This window comes from Biomphalaria glabrata, chromosome 1, assembly GCF_947242115.1.
Source record: "Biomphalaria glabrata chromosome 1, xgBioGlab47.1, whole genome shotgun sequence".
NCBI lineage: Eukaryota > Metazoa > Mollusca > Gastropoda > Planorbidae > Biomphalaria > Biomphalaria glabrata.
The window spans coordinates 51624299-51649530 of NC_074711.1; the positions used below are offsets into that span (position 1 = coordinate 51624299).

The window sequence follows — 25232 nt, forward strand, 5'->3', positions numbered from 1 at the left end:
TTATCTTATCTTGCCACTTTATTTTAAAGATCCGCCTCACACATCGGAGGTGGAAGATATTCAGCTTTTTTTTTTCCTGCCATGAGTAGGTTGGTTGACCATGTTTCACTTCCGTAAAGCAGAGTGATCATCACACAGATCCGGAAGACTAAGGCTTTAGTAGTGTTAGTCAGCAATATGTTGTCCCACACGCTTTTTTTGCAACCGTGACATGGTGCCCATTGCTTTGGCTATCCTGTTGTTAATGTCCTTATCCAGTAGAGCATCGTTGGATATGATGGAGCCAAAATAGCAAAAAATGGTCAACAATTTCTAGTGGTTGGCCATTAATGGTTACGTGAGGTGCAGTATTTGTGTTCTGATCTAGTTTCCTAGTCTTGCTCTGACTAACATTTAAGTCGAACTTCTGGCAAGCAGCAGATAGTTGTCAACTAGGGGCTGAATCTGAGTATCAGAATCAGCCACAATAGCTGCATCATCAGCATACAGGAGTTCCCTGATTAGTATCTTCCTAACCTTGGTGTTTGCCCGCAGCCTTGATATATTAAATAGTTTTCCAGAGGATCTTGTATGGAGAAATACACCTTCGTTTATTTCGTTGTACACTTAATGCAATAGGCAGGAGAAGAATATTCCAAACAGAGTAGGTGCGAGCACACATCACTGCTTGACACCATTGCTAACCTCAAAAGGTGCTGATTGGACTCCATTTAATTTGACAGTACATTTTATTTCCTCGTGAAAGCACTCAATGTACTTCAGTAGTTTTGGGAGGGCAATCAATTTTCCTTAGGAGTTTGAAAATGCAACTTCTGCTTACCATGTCAAAGGCTTTAGTCAGATCAACAAAAACGATGTAAAGAGGTCGGTCTGTCTATATATATATATCATGGGCGTAGCCAGGATTTTTTTCGGGGTGGTTTTGGGGCGGATTTTTTTTCTCCCCCTCCCCGCCCCCCCCCCCCAAATATATATATGTTTGTATGGATGGATGTGTGTGTATGTGTGTACATAATTAATATCTATTACATTCTGACCCTTCATTCTTCTGGAAGACGTTTATTGTGTCCCAGAATAGGTTCTTCCTGGAGCTAGTGAAAAAATTGTAGACTCCTCGCCCTTGCCAGCAAGTGGTCTGGGGGAGCGCTGAGAGCTCCCCAGCGCGGGGCGGAGCCCCGCCGCCAAGCACTATTACTGGTATTGAAAGCCAACTAAATGTATATTCTAAGGTACCTACAGTGCATTATTTTGCTATCAAAAAGTTTTATTTCAAAAACCTAATGTGCTATTCTTACTGACTTACACCCTCCCACGCCTTTCGGCGCATTTGCTGGCAAACTGTTTCCACAAAAATCTGTCACTGGCAATGTCTGAAGCCTCTTCCCACCTTCTCTGAGGACCTCCATGAAAGTGTGGCGGTCCTATTGTACTAGGATGTCATCGCAACTCTTATTATGCGTAATTCATTTAGTCGGAGAACATGTCCCGTAAACCTCATGCGACGCTCTGTCACAACTTTACTAAGGGGTCGACTCCCACTTCAGCATAGGATTTCCTTGATTTAGACCCGATCTCTATAACTGACTCCTAAAATCCTTCTTAGCCTTCTTTGTAGAGCTACATTTAGTGCTTTTCAATTTCATTGCACTTTATTAATGGAGCCCAGCCACTTGTAGATATGTGTAACTCCTCTTGACTACTATCTTGGAATAAGGTGACTATTTTACTTTAGATCTGTTGGGGGGTTTTAAACTAAAATATATCTGGAGTTTTTTTGTTTTTTTTTTTTGTAATTCAAAACCACATTTAGCTACGGTCATAGAATTTGGTGACTGTAGTTTGCTTTAGAAATAACATTGAAGAGAGAGGCTTTCAACCTTAAAACGCTCTGTAGGGGGATTTTAAATTCAAAACTATCTTGAGGGGTTTTAAACTTTTTAAAAAAAGCCATCAGGAGGAGAGGGGTTGAAACTCACTCCCCCTACCCCTTTTGGCTTGGTTACGCTTTGCTTGGTTACGCTTTTAGTGTGTAATTTGCTTATTTTTTATATTGAAGAGGTATTTTTTAGCATCGAACCCCTCTGAAGGGAAATTTAAACTCAAAACACACAATAGGCTTGGCTACGCTCAAAGCATTTTGAATGCAAAATTTATTTCTTTTTATTTCGAAGATTTATTTTTAAGCTTCAAACCCCGCTGGCGGGAGGTTTAAACTCGAAAGCCCTTTGGCTACGAGCATACTATTTTTAGTGTATAATTTGCTTTTTTTATATTGAAGAGGGGTTTATCGTAAATTTTGGAGAGGGTTTTAAAATCAAAATTCTTCCTTAGATGTGCTCTTGGAATTTGGGGAATGTCGATTGCATTTTTTTTTTAGAAGAGGGGGATTTAAATGCAAAACCCCCTGGTAGGGTTTTTTAAAACTCAAAACCCCTGGAAGGGGGTTTTAAACTCAAAACACCCTGGTAGGGGGTTTCCAACTCTAAACCCCTTGGTAGGGGGTTTTAAACTCAAAACCCCCTTGGCTGTGCTGGGCAAGTGATGTTTTAGTATTTAAAAAAATTCACCTAAAATAAACAAATTTTAAATTAAAGCAAAAGATCAGTCACTAAACTACGCCCATGATATATATATATATATATATATATATATATATATATATATATATATATATATATATATATATATATATAGTGATGGGAACTAAACTACATTTTTTTTAGTTTAACTAAAACTAATTTAAGTTTGAACTAAAAAAAAAGTAATTAAACTTTTAGTTAATCACTGATTGAAAAAATTAGTTAAACTAAACTAAGAAAATTTAGTTATGGTTAAACTTTTACTAACTATTTTGACCTTTTTTAAGGACGTAACAGCCAAACATGAAAAATATAAAGCACAACCAATCTCTTTAGCAAAATGTAATAAACATTTATTTGTGCACATGAAAAAAAGATTTAAATGTCTTTATGGGATAGATGTAGATCCATAGACATAAACTGCCATATTCCCAATATTTTGTCTTTGTTTTATAATCATAGACATAGGCAAAGATATATAGGTTTGTGATGTGGATCTACAAACTTATCTTTTCCCAAATATTTCCGATAATAATTTGTTCTTTATCGTCCAGTCTATATATATATATGTCTATGTAGTGATGGGCAAAAGTTAACTAAAAAGTTGCTAACTTTTAGTTTAACTAAAAAAAATTAGTTAAGGCCAAAGTTTAATTTAAAAAAAAAAGTTTAGTTAAAATCCTAGTTTAACTATTTTTTATTAGTTACAAACTAAAAAGTTTAATTACAAATTTTACAAACTTTTTTAATATACATACCAATAAATATTTAGATCTATGTAATTTGGAGAATGTATATAGAGGATAATAAAGAGGAGAATAGGCCTAAACAAGAGGGTGCACAGGTCACTAGAAAGCCTTTTGGCCTTTACCCTATAATTGTCGCTATTCCCGCCAATTCAAGGTATTTGAAAGGCAAGAAAAATAAACGTGTTCATTATATTTCTAGCAAGTTTCGCTCCTTGATAAATCCTGATAATTCCTTGCTTCTATAGATCTACATTTTGATTTTTTATTAAGTGTGTTCCTGTATAGCTGCAGGCAAAGAATTTTGCTTTACTATAGATCTAAAAGAAATGTCGACTCTTTTTATTTTAAAACTTTTTACTAGATATATCTAGTGACGTCTAGTCTATTAGTATTAGTCTATTATTACTACTATTAGATCTATAGTCATAATAGTCTATATTTAATTATTTTAGTCTCTTAGTCGTAAGTAGAGTCACAACTCTTAGTAGTCTTAGATCTAGATGTAAATTTAAAATTATAAGTCAATAATAATTAATATAGATCTATTAATTGAAATCTATATATTACTTTACTTTATTAGACTAGATCTATTAGTTTAGAGATTCTACTATTCTAGAATTAGAGTCTAGATTAGATCTATATATATCTAGAATCTAGATTACTTATTATACTAAGATGCATAGATGATAGATCTATAATAACTATAATACTAGTAACTAATAATAGTCGTCACTATACTAGATCTAATACTAAATTAACTAAATCTACACTAGATCTACATCTACTTATTATAATTATAGGCCTACTTATATCTACTATCTATAGATCTATAATGTATTAGATCTAGATCTAGTATTATCTACTAGAGACACTAGAATATATAGATCTAAATACCCATATCTAGTTCTAATCATAATTATAATAATCTAAAATCTCTAGATCTAGAGTTACTAAGATTTCTACTAGACTCTATCTAGATTTTAGATCTAGTAGTAGTAATAGTAACTAGTATTTCTTAGATTATTTTTAGATTAAAATATTAATTATTTGATCTAGGTCTAGTAGCTAGATTAATTCTAGATCCAGATTATATTTCTGATCATTTCGTTTGTAGAAGATACTGATCCAGAATATTCTAGAATCTAGAGTTAGTTAGAGAGTCAACATGCAGTTTTATCATTTCTTCTAAAGGTAACTTAGAATATTAGAACTTGGACAATTAGGCCTACTTCTAATTTCTTTCTATAAGTATCATTCTAGTGGTTCTATTAAGATCTACATCTATCCCATAAAGACATTTAAATCTTTTTCATGTGCACAAATAAATGTTTATTACATTTTGCTAAAGAGATTCGTTGTGCTTTATATTTTTCATGTTTGGCTGTTTCGTCCTTAAAAAAGGTCAAAATAGTTAGTAAAAGTTTAACTAAAGTTTCTTAGTTTAGTTTAACTAATTTTTTCAATTTGTGATTAACTAAAAGTTTAATTACTTTTTTTTAGTTCAAACTTAGTTTTAGTTTAACTAAAAAAAATTAGTTTAGTTCCCATCACTATGTCTATGTGTAGATCTTAATAGAATCACTAGAATGATACTATTGTAGAAAGAAATTAGAAGTAATTGTCCAAGTTCTAATATAAGTGACCTTTTTTTAGAAGTAATGATAAAACTGCATGTTGACTCTCTAACTCTAGATTCTAGAATATTCTGGATCTAATATCTTCTAGCTCTAACTACAAACGAAATGATCAGAAATATAATCTGGATCTATATATAGAATTAGATCTAGCTACTTAACTAGACCTAGATCAAATAATAAATATTTTAATCTAAAAATAATCTAAGAAATACTAGTAACTTACTAGTAACTACTACTAGATCTAAAATCTAGATACAGTCCAGTAGATAGGCATATCTTACTTACTCTAGATCTAGAGATTTTAGATTATTATAATTATGAATATAACTAGATATGGGTGTATAGATCTATTTTTTTTTTATTTCTATATACTCTAGTAGATAATACTAGATCTAGATCTAATAGATCTAGACAGTAGATATAAGTATAATTATAATAGAAATAGATGTAGATTTGTAGATCTATATACAAGTCTAGATTAAGTTAATTTGGTATTAGATCTAGATCTAGTATAGTGACGACTATTATTAGTATTATAGTCATTATAGATCTACCATCTATGCATCTTAGTATAATAAGTAATCAAGATATATCTAGATCTAATCTAGACTCTAATTCTAGAATAGTAGAATCTCTAAACTAATAGATCTAGTCTAATAAAGTAAAGTAATATAGATTTCAATTAATAGATCTATATTCTATGTCTATATTATTGACTTAACTTCTAGATCTAAGACTAGGACTACTAAGAGTTAAAGACTCTAAGAGACTAAAATAATTAAATATTGACTATTATTACTATAGATCTAATAGTAGTAATAGACTGGTACTAATAGATTAGATGTCACTAGACTCTAACCTAGATCTAGTAAAAAGTTTTAAAATAAAAGGAGTCGACAGCTATACAGGAACACACACTGGTGTAAATAAAAATGCAGCAAAATGTAGATCTATAGAAACAAGGAATTATCAAGCAGTGAAACTTGCTAGAAATATAATGAACACGTTTATTTTTCTTGCCTTTCAAATACCTTGAATTGGCGGGAATAGCGACCATTATAGGGTAATGGTCAAAAGGCTTTCTAGTAACCTGTTCACTCTCTAGTTTATTTTTTGTTTGTGAAACTAAAAGTTAGCAACTTTTTAGTTAACTTTTGCCCATCACTATATATATATATACATATATATATACATATATGGTATATATATATATATATATATATATATATGTGAGCTTGCGCTCCCAGAGCTATATTTTTATATATTTTATTTTTATAGGCTAGTGCCAAACTTATTATTTGTACTTCCGCTTTTTGTGTATAAAAAGTGATGCCACGCTGTTTTAAAACAGTTCAGTGTACAGTTGACCAGTGGTCAGTACCATATCTGTCTGTGTGACAGCTGAATATCTTTGTGGTCTGTCGTCTAATTATATTTTTATTCCTGTACCTGGGACGGCCTGCTATTATTACTGTTGCTTTTAGCTGCTGTGTTACTGCTGAAATACATGCTGCTGTATCTAATATTGCTGCTTATAATTGCTGTTGTAGATCTATTGAAGTCTATTCTAATTCTAGGGAATCTAGTGTTATTTTGTTTCTGCTATTGATAGTATTGTTATTCTTGCTGTAGTGTAGATCTAGAATCTAGTGTTATTTTGTTTCTGCTATTGATAGTTTTGTTATTGTTTCTGTAGATCTATTCTAGATCTAATTCTAGGAAATCTAGTGTTATTTTGTTTCTGCTATTGATAGATCTAGTATTAAAGTTTTGTTATTGTTTCTGTAGACCTATTCTAATTCTAGGGAAGCTAGTGTTATTTTGTTTCTGTAGTGACTAGTGTAGTGTTGCCTAAGTGGCTTAGTTATAGTCTGTTTCTTGCTTTAGCTAGTTAGTAATTAGTTTAGTCTAGTTTATTGTAGTTTGTTTGTCGATCTATGTCTAGGGTAGTAGTTGTAGTGATTTAGTTAGGTAGTTGTTTGGGTTAGTTTATTAGTGTTTGTAGTGGTGTAGATTTAGAGGGTTCTAGTTAGTTGATGGGTTCCGTAGTAGTGATTAGTCAAGTTAGTGTATATATTATATTTTATTATTGATTCATTTATTTTTGTATGTAAATAAAGTTTCTTTTTGTTTTATTTATCGTAAACTAAAGTTTGTTATCTTGTTTTCATTTAGTCAAGTTAGTATAGTTAGTTGTCTGGTTACTTAGGTGACTCTAGCCCCTTGGTCACCATACCGAGGTGCACAGATTGAGCCCACCCAGTAGCGCAAACATCTGCCTACTGTTGGTAAATTTTAATGTTGAGCAGCAGAGAATAGGTCCTCTCCCACTTGAGCCTGCCTGACCTGTTCACATATATACAGTGTTTTTTTTGTAAAAAAAAAAAATAGGTGCCAGTACTCAGTGATGGATTGCCTAACATTTAATTACTAACAAATTAATAATAAACGTTAAAATACAAGAAAGTAATGTTTTTTCTCTCACATGGAAAAAGGTGCCGGTACGCGGACCGGTGCGTACCGTCACAAAAAAAAGCAATCTATATGCCCTGTTTAAAAAACAACAACTTTTCTTGTATTTTAACATATATTATTACTTTTTAGTAGTTAAAAATTAGGTAATCAACTACTGAGTACCGGCACCTAATCACTGAGTACCGGCACCTAATCACTGAGTACCGGCACCTTTTTGTTTTACAAAAAAAAAGCACTGTATATATATATATATATATATATATATATATATATATATATATATATATATCAGTGGCGTAACGTAGCTAGAGTATATGGTGCCTGGTGCGGTACCTCATCTTGATGCCCCCCCCCCCCCCCAACAAAAAAAAAACAACAACAACTAATCAATAACATTGCAAAACCTTACTTTTTTGATCACAATAATATGTATTCATTAATCAAATATTGTTAATTCAAAAAAAAATCGCTTTTACATAAACATACTACAAATGAATTTTACGCGCTTTCTTGCTGGCAAAAGTATCAATAATTTTATCAATTTTTTCCACCAGCTCTTGTTTAATGGACAAATTAGTGAGTCGTAAATTTGTCATCGTTGATCGCAAGTAATTCTTGATCAGTTTAAGTTTGGAAAAACTCTCGCATGTAGCGACGTTTACCGCAATAGTAAAAAATATGCGAATCATGATGACAATATTTGGGACTGAATCATCTAGCTGATATATTTTTTATAAAATTCAAGAGCTCAACAGGTCCTTGTTTTGGAAGTTCGGAGGCTTCTGATGAAACTGAGACAAACCGTTGAAGCCTCATTCGCTCCAGCAGAAATTCGTTTTTATCAATGTCGCTAGGAGTACTATCGAGATTGATTTCGACCTGAGGATTTAATAGCTGGGAAGGCGACAAAAATTCATATCTATCTGCTACATCATGAAGTTGCTCGAATCGGGTGTTTATTTCTTGAACAATCCTGTCCAAGGTAGAATAAATTTCCCTTCGTAGCTCTTCTTTGTGTGTAAGTACAGAGTCGTCACTTTTCTCACCAGGCATCTTTTTCTTATGGCCAATACGTTCTTGAGATTCTGTACTGATTCTCAGATCTGAACACACACTTTCGGCAAAGGTAATGCTGGCTTCAGCGATGTCCTCTCGATTACTACTTAAAAATGTCTCTAATGTTTTTAGTTTGAGTGAACCGTCTTGAATAGACAATCCTTGTTTTTGAAGGTAGACTTGCGCATCATTAATTTCAGTTAATACAGGAGCCCAAAATCCAAGATAGGTGAGAAAACTAAAAGACTGAATAGCAACCAATAATCCACCTGCTTCAGATGTAGTCGATGAATTTTCATCTCTGCTAGTTATTGTCTCCAGAGTTTCTATAATTTTAGAAAATGTATCCCTAACCATCTTGACGGCTTCTCCCCTGGCGCTCCAGCGGGTCTCAACTAAACGTTTAAGGCTAGTTCCGGTTATTTTGATGAGGATATCCCAGAGGTGTATTGAAGTTGAGAAAAAGGCGTGTAAACGGTCCAGTGTACCAAAAAATGTTACCGAATTGACTTCAGCTTCAGCAGCTCGAATTTCTGCTAAATTCAGAGAATGATTTGAGCAGGCAATGAATAGTGACTTCTAGAATACGTTTTTGGACACCGTAGTTTTGACCTTTCATGACCGCAGCATTATCATAGCCTTGACCCCTGTAGTCCATTATGTCTAAGCCATCCGAACGCAGTTTCTCTAGAATCATCTCAGCGATTCCAGCAGCATGCTTGTCCTTTGTGTCGATGAAGTCAACAAATGACTCACAAACCTGCACCCCGTCATTATTCATGACAGCGTACCGTAAAATTTGGGAAGTTTGATTCAGTTTTCAGATGTCAGGTGTACTGTCAAAAATAATAGAGAAATATTTGGCTTGTTTTACTTGCTGTATGATTTGTTTTTTAGCGTGATCCCCCAATATTGTAATAAATTCATTTTGTATTTGTGGAGACATGTAGGCCCTATGTATTCGGTCTGGAACAAAGCTTAGTTCGAAGCACATGCTCCCTCAAGAGTGAATCGTACTTTGATAGTAATTTTACTAACTCTCCAGGTTTTCGTCTCTTATATAATCAAATCTTGGGCCTTGTTGTCAATATTGTTCCCTACTCTCAGGCGAACTTCAAGTTCTCTCCAAGCAAGCGATGACTGAATGTGAGCTCTGCTGGTCTCATGTTTTTCTATTTTCGGGGATACCCTCCACCACTCATTGAATCCATCTTTGGATTTAAATGAAGATTTGGTACTTGATCTTGTTGAGAAGAGTATGCAGAGGAAGCAAAATAAGGATTCTTTTTTTTTTTTTTTGGCGAATAACACATCCACTTTCTAAGAACTTTCTCGCCGTTTGACATTTGCCGGAAAAAACAAGCCTTTGAAAGCTTTCTAGCCTTTCCTTTTGCTGATTCTTGATGTCTATACGCCTCTCTGAATTGACTGTCCACACGCTGAACTGTTTCAGATCCTTGAGTCACAAGGTGTATGCGAATATTATCTGTGATGACATCAGGCCAATCTCCAATGTCGTTCAGTCTAGAGTTTATTAGTATCTTTATATATATATATGTGGTGGTTCTCTCAACCCTTCTATATGGATCTGAGACATGGATAATATACAGAAAGCAACTAAGACTACTTTTGCGCCTTCACCTAAGATGCTTGCGCTCCATCATGGACATCGGTGGCAAGACCGCACTACAAACAGCGAAGCCCTTGCGAACGCCAGTATGGACAGTAGGCCTATTTCTTATGGTCCGACAGTTAAGCTGGGCAGGGCACGTATCCCGTATGGGAGACGAACGTATGCCAAAAGCAGTCTCTTTTGGTAAGATAAAGGGAGGTAGACGTAACAGAGGCGCCCCACGGAAACGCTTCAACGACCAGCTTAGGCTCCAACTTGCCTTAGCTGACATAGAAGAGAACACCTGGTTACATGCAGCCTCAGAACGAGACAGCTGTATATATATATATATGCATGGGCGTAGCCAGAGTGGGGTTTTGGGGGTTCAACCCCCCCCCCCCGAAATGAAATCCCCCCGGCGCGGGGGGGGGGGGAGATTGGAATTTAGTGACAGATTTTTTGCTTTGATTTTGTTTATTTTAGGTTAGATTTTAATACTAAACTATCACTTGCCCTAGCACAGAAAAGGAGGTTTTGAGTTTAAAACCCCCTACCAGGGGTTTTTGAGTTTAAAACCCCTACCAGGGGGGTTTTGAGTTTAAAACCCCCTACCGGGGGGGGGGGGGATTGAGTTTAAAAACCCCCTACCAGGATTTTTCGCAGTTAAATTCCCCTCTTCTATACAAAAAAAAAAATGCAAACGACGATCCCCAAATTTCACGAGCACAGTTAAGGAAGATTTTGATTTTTAACCCCCCTCCAAAATGTACGATAAACCCCCTCTTCAATATAAAAAAAGAAAAGTACACACTCAAAATTCTATGAGCGTAGCCAAAGTGGTTTTGAGTTAACCCAAACCCCCTCTTCAGTAGGGTTTGAAGCTAAAAAATACCTCTTCAATACCCGGTTTAAAAAAACGCAAATTACGCACTGAAAATGTTATGAGCGAAGCTAAATGGATTTTGACTCAGTTTTGAGTTTAACCCCCCCCCCCTCAGAGGGGTTTGAAGGTAAAAAATACCTCTTTAATAATAAAAACAAAGCAAATTAATTAAAAACAAAGCAAATCATACACTCAAAATGTTATGAGTGTATTAAATGGGGATTTGAGTTTAAACTCCCCTCCAGTGGAGTTTGAAGCTAAAAAATACATCTTCAATATAAAAAAAAAGAAAATTACACATTCAGAAATCTATAAGCGTAGCCAAAGGAGTTTTGAGTTTAAACCCCCCTTCAGAGTGGTTTGATGCTAAAAAAATACCTCTTCAATATAAAAAAGCAAATTACTCACTAAAATTATTTGAGCGTAGCCAAGACAATTAGGGGTTTTGAGTTTAAATCCCTCTCCTACAGATGGCTTTTTTTAAAGTTTAAAACCCCCGCCAGATGGTTTTGAGTTTAAAATCCCACTACAGAGCGTTTTGTGGTGGAAAACCTCTATCTTCAATATTATTCTAAAGCAAACTACAGTTACTAAATTCTATGACCGTAGCTAAATGGGGTTGTGAATTTTTAAAAAACAACATAACTCCAGAGAATTTTAGTTTAAAACCCCCCAACAGATGATTTTGACGATAAAACTTCACCTTTCGATATAAAATCTAAAGCAAACTACAGTCACCTAATTCCAAGAGCGTATTCAAGAGAGGTTACACATTTCTACCAGTGGCGGGGCTCAATTAATAAAGTGCAGTCAATAGTCATCTGCCGAAATTGAAAAACACTAAATGTGGCTCAACAAAGATGGGAGTCGACCCCTTAGTAAGATATTGACAGAGCGTCGCATGAGGTTTGCGGGACATGTTCTTCGACAAAATGAATTAGGCATAAGAATAGTTGCGATGACATCCTAGTACAACTTGGCGTCACACATTCATGGAGGTCCTCAGAGCAGGTGGGAAGAGGCTTCAGACATTACCAGTGACAGATTTTTGTGGAAACAGCTTGACGGCAAATGCGCCGAACGGCGCGGGAGGGTCTAAGTCAGTAAGAATAGCACATTAGGTTTTTGAAATAAAACTTTTTTAATAGCAGGAAAATTCACTGTAGATACCTCAGAATATGCATTTAGTTGGCTTTCAATATCAGAAATAGTATATATATAAAGAGAGAGAGACATAGAGACATACACAAACACACGTAGTCGTTCTCAAACGGAAGCGTTGTGTTTTTAAACTAAAAATCAACACGATATCGCATATTCTTCTGTTTAATACCGTATAGCTATTTTGATTAGTTAAAAATGTCTTTTTTTTTTAATCAATAGGATGTTAAACTGTTGAAATATATATATATACTTTATCGATTAGGCCCTGTAGGTCTTACTTACTATAGATCTTTTTTTATTATTGTTATTCTATTTTTTCTTACTTTACAGAAAGCTAATAATAGAAAATGTTGTATTTCAAGGGTTAACATTAGTTTTTATAACAACTCACAGCGCATGCGCAAAATTATAATTAAAATATGTAGCACACAAAAAGAAAGGACTTTAAAAAAAATAAATGTTTAGATCTAAATTTACCAAAATTTTCTTATATAATACACAGAGCTATGTTGTTTTTTTCTCTACTTTCAACAATTAGATTACTTTTAGGAGATACAAGATTATCATTTCAATAGACTTTGTTTTATTGTTAACAAAACATGGACTGGATTTAGGTTTATCAATTTATAACATCTAATTTTAAATTACTTTAATGTACGAGTCTATCTTACGTCATCACATATACGACACATAGTAGAATATAGATCTTTTGATTCTAATAAAATATTGTTAGATATACAAAGTTAAACTAATTAGAATTGAAATCTAGTTAAAATCCTATTTCTTGTTCTCAGCTCTTATTCATTTTTAGGTCAGTGACATTAGTCGTCGCGTCTGCCACGTTGGCTTTTAAAGCCAAACAACTTACAAAGACAAGACGAAAAGCGACTTGTCTCGAGTAGGGTTAGGCTTGATTGAAGGCCTACTAGTGACAAGAAGCAGGATATGGCTGCCTTTTCGTGTAGTTTGCGCTCTGGTCTTGATTTTCCAGGATTTGAACCTTGCGCAACACCTTACACCGTCGTTCAGCGGGAGGTGTGGACTAGATGTCTTGGATGCAGTCATAATTAATCTAAAGGAAAATCTCAAAATATTTCTCTCCCCCTCTCTCTCTCTCTCTTCTTTTTTTTTTTTAAATAAACCTCATTTTTATAAACAAATATTTCCAGGCTACATGTAGTGTATGAATATGTAAAAGTAAAGTATATATATGCCTTTCAGACATTGCGATCTATAACAGATGATGTTTAGGTTAACTGTTTCTATGGCCAACCGTTAACGATGGTGTAGTGTGGCCAGTAGAACGTCCTACAGCCTTTATTTTCCCCAAAGGATGTCAGGTACTTGTTAGACTTGGGTGACTCTAGGGCGTCCTAAAAAAATCAAAGTCTTCACCGAGATCCACCCCCTCAGCAACCAAGACCGTAGAAATACAAGTTGATATAAAACTACATCAAGACAGTTATAATGCACAGTTCTCTCCATTCAACATTCCGACTGAGTCTCCATTCCCCCCCCCCTCTCTCTTTTAATTGCTGCTATTGCTACCACTTCTTCTAAAATGACATCGACCAATATGCACACACCCACACACACACGTAGGCCCTAACACATAACATTTAGAAAAATTATCCAAAAATACAAAATATTCAAAATTAAAAATGTTTCCGAATTTCCAAAATCATTTTTCTAGAAATGCTATCATGAAAGAGTGAAATGTTAGTTGTATGAAAAGACTCGCATGAAATCATTGAGAGTTGAACTGGCTTGCTAGGAATAACACATTGGAAACCTTTAAGAAAATGTCTGACAAGACAGCGTGCGCAGCAGATTAAAAGAGAAAGAGCGATACATTTGGTGGCACGACACGAATCAGATCACGCGCCTTATTTTACCAATTTAGATGTGACACGACACGAATCAGATCACGCGCCTTATCTTACCAATTTAGATGTGACACGACACGAATCAGATCACGCGCCTTATTTTACCAATTTAGATGTGACACGACACGAATCAGATCACGCGCCTTATTTTACCAATTTAGATGTGACACGACTCGAATCAGATCACGCGCCTTATTTTACCAATTTAGATGTGACACGACACGAATCAGATCACGCGCCTTATTTTACCAATTTAGATGTGACACGACACGAATCAGATCACGCGCCTTATTTTACCAATTTAGATGTGACACGACACGAATCAGATCACGCGCCTTATTTTACCAATTTAGATGTGACACGACACGAATCAGATCACGCGCCTTATTTTACCAATTTAGATGTGACACGACACGAATCAGATCACGCGCCTTATTTTACCAATTTAGATGTGACACGACACGAATCAGATCACGCGCCTTATTTTACCAATTTAGATGTGACACGACACGAATCAGATCACGCACCTTACTTTACCAATTTAGATGTGACACGACACGAATCAGATCACGCACCTTATTTGTGACGTAACCATATCTTGAAAGTTTCAAGTAACCAGAGAAATATCACTAACACAGGATAACATATTTAAACAGATGATTGTTTGATCTCCACATTACCAAGTCCTCTATAATCAACCAGCGCAATAAGCCCAGACGATTATACGAATTTAAGCTTATCTCCAAGATTTTGTTCAAGGGAAGGGTAATTAATTAATTCATTTTTTCTTTTGCACTTCTGACAAAAGTTATTCCTGTATTCAGAACTTTAAAAATGCATTTTCATAGCAATTTTTTTACTATTCTTCTTCTAAAAACAAATTTTAAATATGTAGATCAAATATCAAATCTGCTAATCACAGCACTTTATGAATGGAGGCAAGCGACTGGTAGGAAACAAATAACTGTGAAATGGTTTATAGACAAACGGTTTACCGACAAATCATTTGGGACAATCGGTTTACCAACCAAATGATTCTCAGAATATTAATATCTTGTTTATTAATAGTCTCGTCGCGTCTTTATATAATTTCTTTACATTAAAAGTAGGCCTACATCTTATCTTATATAATACAGACGTTACTTCAAAAAAAAAAAAAAAAGATGATGATTACGTCCTACGCGTGTTATTAGCTCAATGTAGTCATGCATATCCAATCAATGACTTAAATTCTGCCAAGTCATTGGTTTTCCTGACTCAAGCAACCCATTCCAAGTTCTAATAGCACTAGGAATTGCTACTTTACTTTTAAATCTCTAACTAAATTAAGTTATTTTATTAAAGGTGTTACTCTAATCAAATACGAGTAAACACATTATAACATTTTTTTGGGTAGGCCCTATTATTTACAAGAATTTTCGATTGCTAGCTCTTTCAGAAGATTTGCCTTAATCTTAGCTCGTTCTTCTTTCTAGAACATGGGCACAGTATGTGAACAAAATAAAACTTACAAACAACAACAGCAGCAAAAACTTACGTTCTTCAATAGTCATCAACGATTTGTCGGTGAGCCATTGGTCTGTGAACCATTTCAAATGTGAAATGTTTCATTCTTTAGTTGGCTTTAGTTTTTCTCATGCTATGGTTTGAATTCTCGTAGATTTACTTTATTAATGGATCCCAGTTACTTATAGAAAATAGAAAACAGATCAATAAGTGTGAGATATATTTTGGGGGGGGGGGGGGGAGGGGGGGTGAATTGAATGTCATCGGTAATTGTTTTGCTTTAGTTTTGTTGTTGTTGGGGGTGGGGTGGGAGCATGCAAGGGAGCCTCACCCCCCCCCCTACAAACACACACTACCAGCTACTCTCATTGAATTTGGTGACTGTAGCTGAACTTAACCCCCCTCCCCCCGGCCGGCTACGCTTATGGAATTTAGTAATGAAGTTTTGCTTTATTTTGAGTGAGGTACCCCCCCACCCCGGCGCTCACTCGTGGAATTTGGTAAAAGTTGTTTGCTTTAGTTTTGCTGATACTGTTTCTTGAATTCTCGCATGTTTTCTTTATTAATAAAACCCAGTGACTTTTATTAAAAAGGGGGGGGGGGGAGGTTGAAACTTATTTTTTCTAATTGGGAGGGAAGTATCCTCATCTCCCCCCCCCCCCCGATTATGCAAGGGGCAGGGTGGAATGAACCTCAAAATCCCTCTGGCTATTGGTCTACGCACATAGAATATGGAATCTGGTGACTGCATGTAGTTGTTTAAGTGCTTTTTCTTTGGAAGAGGTGATCTTGGTGCAATAAGGGCTATCCCTAACTAAACCCTAATAATACAGTAATTACTGAACCATTAGGACTAGTAACGGAACCATAACTGCATAATAAACGTTTTCACTTAATTAAACCCCAATGAAAATCTCAGTTACTAAACCATTGGGGCTAGTATTGGCTTGATTATGTCGCGATTCTGGAAATCTCCAATGAATCCGGAAGTGGTTTTACCCATTCTGGGCCGATATTAGCACGATTAGGGTTGCCCATATTGGACCCTAATGGGAACCTAATGACGCCAATGTGCAAACGGTACCCGCGCCCATTAGGGGACCATTTGGGCTATTTAGGGCTGCAATTAGGGCAAAGGGGGATAACCCTAATCAAAACTGATACTGGGCAATAATGGGCATGTTTATAGGGGATTGAACAACAAATCCCCCTTGGCTACGCTCACATAATTTGGTGAAATTATTTGATTTATTTGGAAGCTAGGGGTTTCAACCTCAAAACAATAGAAGTAAATAGGGGGTTTGCCCCCCCCCCGCATGCTATGCTCATGGAGTTGGGTCACTGTAGATTTGGTACTTTGTTGGAAAAAGTTAGGTTAACCTCAAAATCTCAATTGACTACACTGGTGTATGGGGGCGGATTGAGATGTAGGACTATTGTATTGTATGTAGGACTATTTTCTAAGGCTTATGGTTGGGGGAAATAAGTGATACACATAGTATTATTATAAACAAGTATTTAAATAAATAATTTCTACGAAATGTTTGATAGAAAAGATATCTCGAGACTGGAAATTAAATTTTGGCAACAATTTATGTTTAAATTTGAACAAAAATCTGGCATTTCTATCATTAAGTTCATGTAAGACGCGGGGACACCTGCATTTCTTTTAATGGAAGAAACATTATTTACTATTTTTGTAAGTGTAAGACTCTTTAACATCATAATAGCTAGACTAGAGTCTATTAAACTAATTGGCTAAGTAATTGCAATTAATTAGATAAAAATGCTCTATACATCTAGCTTAAAGAAGACTTAGATCTATTTTATGTTAGATTTAGACTGCAACTGAATTTACTAGAGATCTTGTACTGAGAGTAGCGGATCTATTTTATTTGTTAACCCTTCAAGTTCAGAAATTTGAGCTCTTAAAATTAAGTAAAAATGTTAAAAGACTTAGCCAAGCCGCAGATAGTCTATTTCTTTCTAAAATTAAAGCAGTCATATAGAAACTAGGCTAGTTACCCGAATCATCACTAGATAAACACATGGTGACGGTCATTGAATTCATTGATGGATTAGGACTCAATCTAGAATTACTAGAAATCCAATATTTTTTTTAAGACCGAGTCTGAATACTCTGAACTTGATTTGACTGAAGAGTGTGAGTGAGGCTTTGTCTTGATTGACTTTGGGGTAGGGATGTGAAATAAACAATTCATCTTTGAAAAAACAATTTTTTGTCAGTACATCATTAAAATACTTTCTAGAACAGTAGAACTTTCCAATGCCAATGGTGTGTATACTAGTAACTAGACTCTTTATACTATAAGATAAGTGTATAAGTATAAATTTTAAATTATGACTGTATGTTAAACAGAAAGTTATGATTTTCTTTTTGGTGGTGTTTTGACCTACCCCTAACATCGGTTGACATGAAACAAGAGAGAGGAGAGCTTGTCGCTGACTAAGGCTAAGCCGGTGAGACACACACACCCCCAGCTCAAAAGTTAAAAAGTTGGAATCTAGTTTCGTAGACGATAGATCTACTTATTAAACAAGAAATTTAATAGTAGATCTAGTATTAGTAGTAAATTTCTAGCTCACAAAGCTGATTTCATTTATATTTATGAACTTTACCTGTTTAGAATGTAAATATTGAAGGAAATAAAACAAATTATCGGGTCTTGATCTTCAAGAAATGTCAGAGTGACCCAGAGAGGTGTGGACAAAATAGTGGCGTTGAGATGGCGAAAAATAACAATATTTAAAAAGCGGGATCAAAATCGTCTGAAAAAATGTTTTTTTTCAAATGCGCTTTAAAATTCCTCACTCTTTGTGTGAAGGTGTTTAGTACACAAAAACTATTGGAATATAATATATGCAGAATATTAGGCTTTTCAAAACACCAAACCTCAAAAAAACTGCCCATGGCCATTATTTTCTTTGGTAAATGGCATTTTCCACTTTGTAAGCGCCACGTAAGACTTACAGCGATAAAACTTGGTAGAATTATGGCCAGGCATGATAACTAATATGAAAAAAAAATTAACCTTTGTTCTCTATCCTAACTTCTGTATTGGTGAAAACAAAAAAAGTGTTATTTTCATTATAAGTAAAAAAAAAAAAACGTACTTAACTTTAAAAAAAAAATCCTCCTCAAGCATTTATTAGGCCATTGTCTAAAGTAATCGATAACACAACTTTAAAGACTAAGACTGCTTTATTGATCCTTACGGAAATTTGTTGTGATTACAAGGACTCTTTTCTCATATGAAGACAACACAACAGAAAAATACACATAAATACAACAGACAACATAAAGAGTTCATTCAGCGACTACACACAGGTATTTTGGTGCATTTCGTGTTCCCTGATCAATGAGTGGCGGTGATAGAGTCTGACCGAGTGAGGTACGAACGAGTTTTTGTACCGCTCCGTTCTTGTTTTGATTGACAGCAGTCGCCCACTTCACGACGACCTGATGTAGTTCTGATGGAGCGGGTGGCCGTTGTCTTCCAAGATTTTTTCGATTTTTCTTAGGCACTTTTGTTCAAAAAGTTCCTTTAAATGTGGTAATGTTGTGAGTGTAATTTTGGATGCTTTTTTAATGATGTTTTCTAGACGTCGCAACAGTTTAGATGAGGCGTTGCCTTGCCAACAAGTTATTCCGTATGTTAGCAGATTTTGTATAGTCGCGCTGTAAAAAGTCTCAAGGATCTTCTTGTTTAGTTTCAAGCTATTGAGTTTGTATAGAAAAAAGTGTCGCTGGGCTGTTTTCTTTGTCAGAGTTCCAAGGTGGTCTTCCTATGAAAGCTTGTTGATGATAACGCCTAGATATTTATATGCGTTTACTTGTTCTATAGATGTAGTGTTTATTTGCAGTTCACATATAGTTTGTTTTTTCTTTCTAAAATCTATTATCAGTTCTTTAGTTTTTGTGACATTCAGTTCTAGAAAGTTGTTGGTGCACCAGTTTGTAAACTCTACTATTGAGCTTCGATACTGAGTTTCGTCTCCTGAAATAAGACCGACTATGGCAATATCATCAGCAAATTTAATGAGTTTAACTGAGTCATAGATGCTTCTTATGTCATTAGTGTAAAGAGTGTATAGTACAGGAGAAAGTACACAACCTTGTGGAGCACCCGTACATAGTACTCGAGTTGACGATTTGGTGTTGTTGACTTTAACATACTGGGGCCGTTGGGTTAAAAAGTTTAGAACCCATGCTTGACGTAAGGGCTTACATTTAAGTTACTCAGTTTGTTTATCATTAGATGTGGCTGTATGGTATTGAAAGCCGAGGAGAAATCTACGAAGAGGACTCGTGCATATGTTTTGGGTATATCGAGATGCTTATAAAGCTGATCCAAAAGCAATAGAATGGCATCCTCAGTTCCTCTAGCTGCTTTGTATGCAAATTGGTGAGGTTCTAGGCTGTTATTGACTTTTGCTACAAGTTGTTTAAGCATATATTTTTCAAAACATTTCATAACAATAGGTGTTAGTGCTACTGGGGGGAAATCATTTAAGCAATCTATTTTTGGTTTCTTTGGCACTGGTATGATCTCTGAAGTTTTCCAGATTTGTGGAATTATGCACGTTTGCAATGAGTGGTTAAAGATGTGATAGAAGAGATTTACTCCACACGTAGCTTGATCAGCTTGCCACTAATTTTATCTGGTCCAGAAGCTTTTATTACGTCTACTCTTTTAAATAACAATGTCACTTCATCCTCAGTTACAAAATTTACGTAGGGCTCTTGTTTTCCTTTGGACAGAGTGTTGAAAAGTTCTTTGTGTCGATCAACAAAATCTTCTTTGTGAAAACGAGAATAAAAATAATTTAGTTCGTTGGCGAATTTCTCATCATCAGCCACTGAAATTTGTTCTCGTTTTGAGGCGCAGCCTGTTATTTTCTTTAATCCCTCCCAGCATTGTTTTGAGTTGTTATTTGCAAAGAAATTCTCAATTTTTTCTTTGTATGTTTTTTTCCCTTCAATTATTGCTTTCCTCAGTTTATTTTTAGCATTTATAAACTCTTTGTTGCTAGCCTTATACTTCTCACATTTCATTCAGAAGTGTAATAAATTTCCAAGTGCTGCCTATGTTAAAAAAAACATAAAAAACGCAATCTCTATTTATTGGTCTTCTGCGCTTCCGTTTTTTTTTTCCACATAGCTATTTGGGGTCAATCACAGAAACTGTTTTAATACTTGTTTTCTGTAATATAAATTATTATGCTTAAAAAAAAACGTATGCAAAATATTTTCTATAACTTTTATTCTGTTAATAAGATATTGGCATTTTAATTTGGGTTTTTCGGACACTAAAAATTGACAAGTCTTGGTCTCGTAGCTATTTGAGATGTTATCTACCTGCTTCACTGGTCCAGACATAGTTGTGTGGAAACTAGGCCATTGTTATTATTGTTTATGATTTATGACTTAGTGTGTAAAGTAATTACAGTTAGCCAGCCGTACTATTGATATATCTCATGGTTAGTGCATGTCCTCCACCCTGTTTCATCCTGTATGGCTCCATAGATTTTTCTTTCCCAAGTACTAATTAAATTTTCAGATGTCTTAGTCAGTGTCCAGGTCTCACTTCCATACATTGCTGCTGTTCTTATTATGGTTTTGTATATTATTTTCTTGGTTTTCCTTGAAATTGTTTTACTCTTAAGTAAATGATGGATGCTATAAAATGCTCTGTTGTTGCCTCCTGCTATTCTTTCCTTTATTTCTGTTAGTAGGTCAAATTTTGAAAATTTGGATGTTTTCAAATTCGTGGTCTTAGATTTTGACATATTGTCCCTCTGTTTAATTGTCTCTTGTCATTGCAATGTACTTGGTTTTACTGTCATTGACCTCAAGTCCTGCTGGTCGAGATGCTTTTCTAGTTGTGTGAAGGCTCTAGCAATGTCAGAGGTTTCTTTACCCAATAAGGCAATGTCATCGACATAAGCAAGGTATTGTAGGGGTTGCCCTAGATAAGCTAAGACAGACTCTAGATTTACGCTAAATCACTAGAATGTAGTGAATATAATTCTCAATCAGCCGTGAAAAGTCTGCGAGTTTTAGTGACTTAGATCTACAGTCTAGAACAGTGTTTCTCAAACTTTTTTGTCTGGCGGCACAGTAAAAAAACTACAAAAATTTCGCGGCACACCAAGAAGAGCAACAGTTGTTTTATAATAAAAAGAAAAAAAAAGATTTTACCTGTTTTTAAGTATTACATTTAATGTTTTTGAGAGCAAATGCTGTCTCTTTTCTTAGACTTGATTTCAGTCATTGCTGAAAATCAAAACTCACAAAACCATGAAGATGCAAATGGAAGAATTATTTTGATTGCGTTTAAACTGATTGCAGGATATAACTTGTTGATTGAAATCCAAAACTTATCCAGGCTTTTCTCGGCAAAACTTGACTTAAGAACTGCATCGTTCTTTAAATCAATGAGCTGCTCTGCTTCTTCAGTTGTCAGATTTGTAGCTTCATTGTTTCCAAATGGATAGCTGACACATCCATACTCATTAATTCTTACTGTTGGAAAGTAATGCTGCAATGCTGACTGCAGTTGTGTCAAAGTGTCCAGAATTTTGGGGGTGATTTCTTTATTTGAAGCACATTCAGTGTAAGTAGGAAAGCAGTCGAAGAGTCCCTTCGAGATCTTACTTTGCCACTAAGACAATTTTTCACCAAATGACTTCAGTTTTGAGGATGCAGTGATGATGGTTTCCGATGGTCCTTGAAGACGTAAATTCAATGAATTTAATTTGTCAAATAAATCAGAGAAAAATATCACCTTAATACACCAGATCTCGTCATGAATAGAAAATCCAAAGTCTTTTTTTTTCAGCCTCCAAGAATGAAATCAGCTCAGCCTTGAGTTGACATCACGCTTTAACACTTTTCCCCTGAAGAGCCAACGAACGTTGGTGTGATACAGGAGACATTTGTAGTCTGAATCCATTGCTTCACAAAGCTCTGAGAAAAGTCGGGATGCGAGCCGTCGAGATTTGATGAAGTTTACAACTTCAATCACTTGATCGAGAACAGACATCAAATTTTTCGACAAAGATTTGAAGGCAAGAGCTTCTCTGTGGATTATGCAGTGAACAACTAATACATTTGGATTTTCTTGACGCACAAGAATGACGAATCCCTTTCTATTTCCCTGCATGGAAGGACAGCCATCGGTGCAAACGCTGACACAGTTTTTCTCCACTGTAGTTTGAATAGCAAAATGTTTTCGTTTACCACTTTGAAAATATCTTCGCCTTCGGTCGTAGTTGGTAAGTCTTTGCAAAAAAAAGAATTCGTTGACACATTTTTCATCCTTTATGAACCGAATAAAAGCTAGCAGCTGGGCTTTGCCGCTAACGTTAGTGGATTCATCAACTTGAAGAGACCACAGCAGAGACACCTCATCGTCAGTCACGTCGAAGTGTTCGCAGATTTGATCTTGTAAATCTGAAGGTAAGGCTTCAATTCTGCGCGAGATAGTATCATTTGACAAAGGAACTTTTAAAACTTTTTGGCGGCATCGGGTCCAAGGCTAGTTTTAACAACTATTGCTAAAGCTGGTGCAATGACTGATTCAGCCTCTGTGTGTGCTTTCTTGCGTTTTGCCAATAACGCAAGCAACCTTATAACTTGCAATCAATCCCTTTTCTGGCAGCTTTAGATAGTTTGTAAGATTCTAAGCTTTTTTATTTTGTTGAGTCTTGATGTTTTCGAAGTATTCCTTAGGTTGCGCTTTTACATCTGGATGTTTTGTTTCCAAGTGTCTCTTCAATTGGCTTGGAACAAGCGCCTCATTCGACAGAGTTGCATTACAGATCAGACAGAATGGCAATGGAGAATCTTCAGGTCCAGAAGATATGAAACCATATCCGAGGCAATCTTCTTTGTACCTTCGTTTGGTTCCTTGCTTTTCATTTAACGCTTTCGCAGTTTCATTCTTGCTAACGTATTTCTCCATGGATAACAATGAATAATGCTAATCGATAATTTGTTATTATTAGCATACACCTAAACAATTTACATGAAACACATCGCTTATTATTATCGTTACAAGAACTGCTGTGCGTCTGCAAAGGCGGCCTACATTTGAGTCGTTATAATAATATATATGTATAGTGGACAACTCCATAACCTGAAGAGCTAACAGCCCTTTCCGTCACTATGGAGCGACCCACTGCTATTACTGGTCGTTTCAAATGGGAATGTCATCGCAACGTAAAATAAAAATTTAATAAAAGGCAGACTGTGTAACGCTGCATGTGTGGCGTTCTGAAAACTCCCGCGGCACACCTGCAAATCTTCGGCGGCACACTAGTGTGCCGCGGCACAGAGTTTGAGAAACACTGGTCTAGAATTACGCTAAATCACTAGAATATAGTGAAGATAATTCTCTCACGGCCGTGAAAAGTCAGCCAATTTTGTAACTTGGATCATGAGTCTAGATCTACTGTAGATTTAACAAAAATATTTTGCACACAGCTGTGAGAAGTCCATTAAAGTTATTTCGGTTGTAAAAGCCAGGGAAACTACATAGTTAATAAAAAAAAAAAATTTTACTTCAAAGAAGAAAAAAAACTCTAATAGGTACAATACCCCTCCCATTCAAAATATTATTAACTAAGCAAATGTCAACTAAACATACAAATAGGCCTGTATATGAGGAGGGTTTAAGCGCAGTTAATAAAATAATAAAACATAACCTCAAATGCTCATCATGACTCAGGATCTATGGAGATACACATAGGAACTAAAAATGTACATTTCCACCACAGAGTATACATACCCATTATGAAGGCATCTCTAAGAATGTTTCTAATTTTAAAAAAAATGGAATAGCAACCATTTGTAATGTTCTTGAATATATCTTTGAAAAAAAAAAAGGCTGTTTGTGAGGTTTTGGGATGACAGTCAAGTTGTTACTTGAGTAAAAGATAGATAACTTTCATTACATTTTTTTGTGGACATACCACGACTTTATTTCTGTTCTGGGTGGGATGTTTATTTATTTTATGTATATTTATTATTTCTAAAATCAAGTAACAATAATTGATTTGATAAATGCATAGTTTTGTGTATGTTTTACAATGTATAACAAACAGGCAGGACACACATACACTATATATATATAAACATCATACATTTCATCCTTAAAAAACCTCCTAAAATTTTGTCATGGAAAAGTGCTGCTAACCCTGTCAATGAAAAGCTGATATCAATGAAGAGCTCAATTGTTTTTTGTTTTGTTTTTTTCCGTCATGTGGTTTTAAAGCAGAATTGCTAATTAATGGTTAACTTTTATTTTTCATTATATTTACATATTTTGTAAGTATCAGAATATTTTTATTTAAATAAGATAGCAAGAGCAGAAACAGCTGAGGTAGTATATTTGGTTAGTTAGGTTCATGCTATAAATATGTCAAGTTCTAATATTAAATTATTTATCTAGCTAAATAACTTTTGGATGCTAAAATTTTTTTTTATTGAAATATCTTTGTAAACAGTGTGTTACTGGAAATATTTACATTACATTAACTAATTTATAAATATCAACAAATTATACATGTCTTTAGCAAGGGTTCATCTTTAGATCCATGTGTCCTGCAACCTTCGTGAGAGCTTTTGTTGTTTCTTTCAAAGCCAATCTGCTTTTCTCTA

The 25232-nt window shown here is 35.1% G+C and overlaps 1 protein-coding gene across 44 annotated transcripts in view; it reads left to right on the plus strand.

Annotated features, from left to right (window-relative positions):
* The first annotated feature begins 17138 nt into the window (after positions 1 to 17138).
* Positions 17139 to 25232, plus strand: part of LOC106053932 (uncharacterized) — a 56490-nt gene continuing 48396 nt past the window's right edge. For 43 of the 44 annotated variants that reach the window (XM_056042947.1, XM_056042909.1, XM_056042915.1 and 40 more), the window contains exon 1: positions 17139 to 17246. The gene's annotated coding sequence lies outside the window, so the exon portion shown is untranslated. Of the gene's footprint in view, positions 17253 to 25232 lie in introns of all 44 variants that reach the window. The other variant, XM_056042865.1, reaches the window with a different exon arrangement.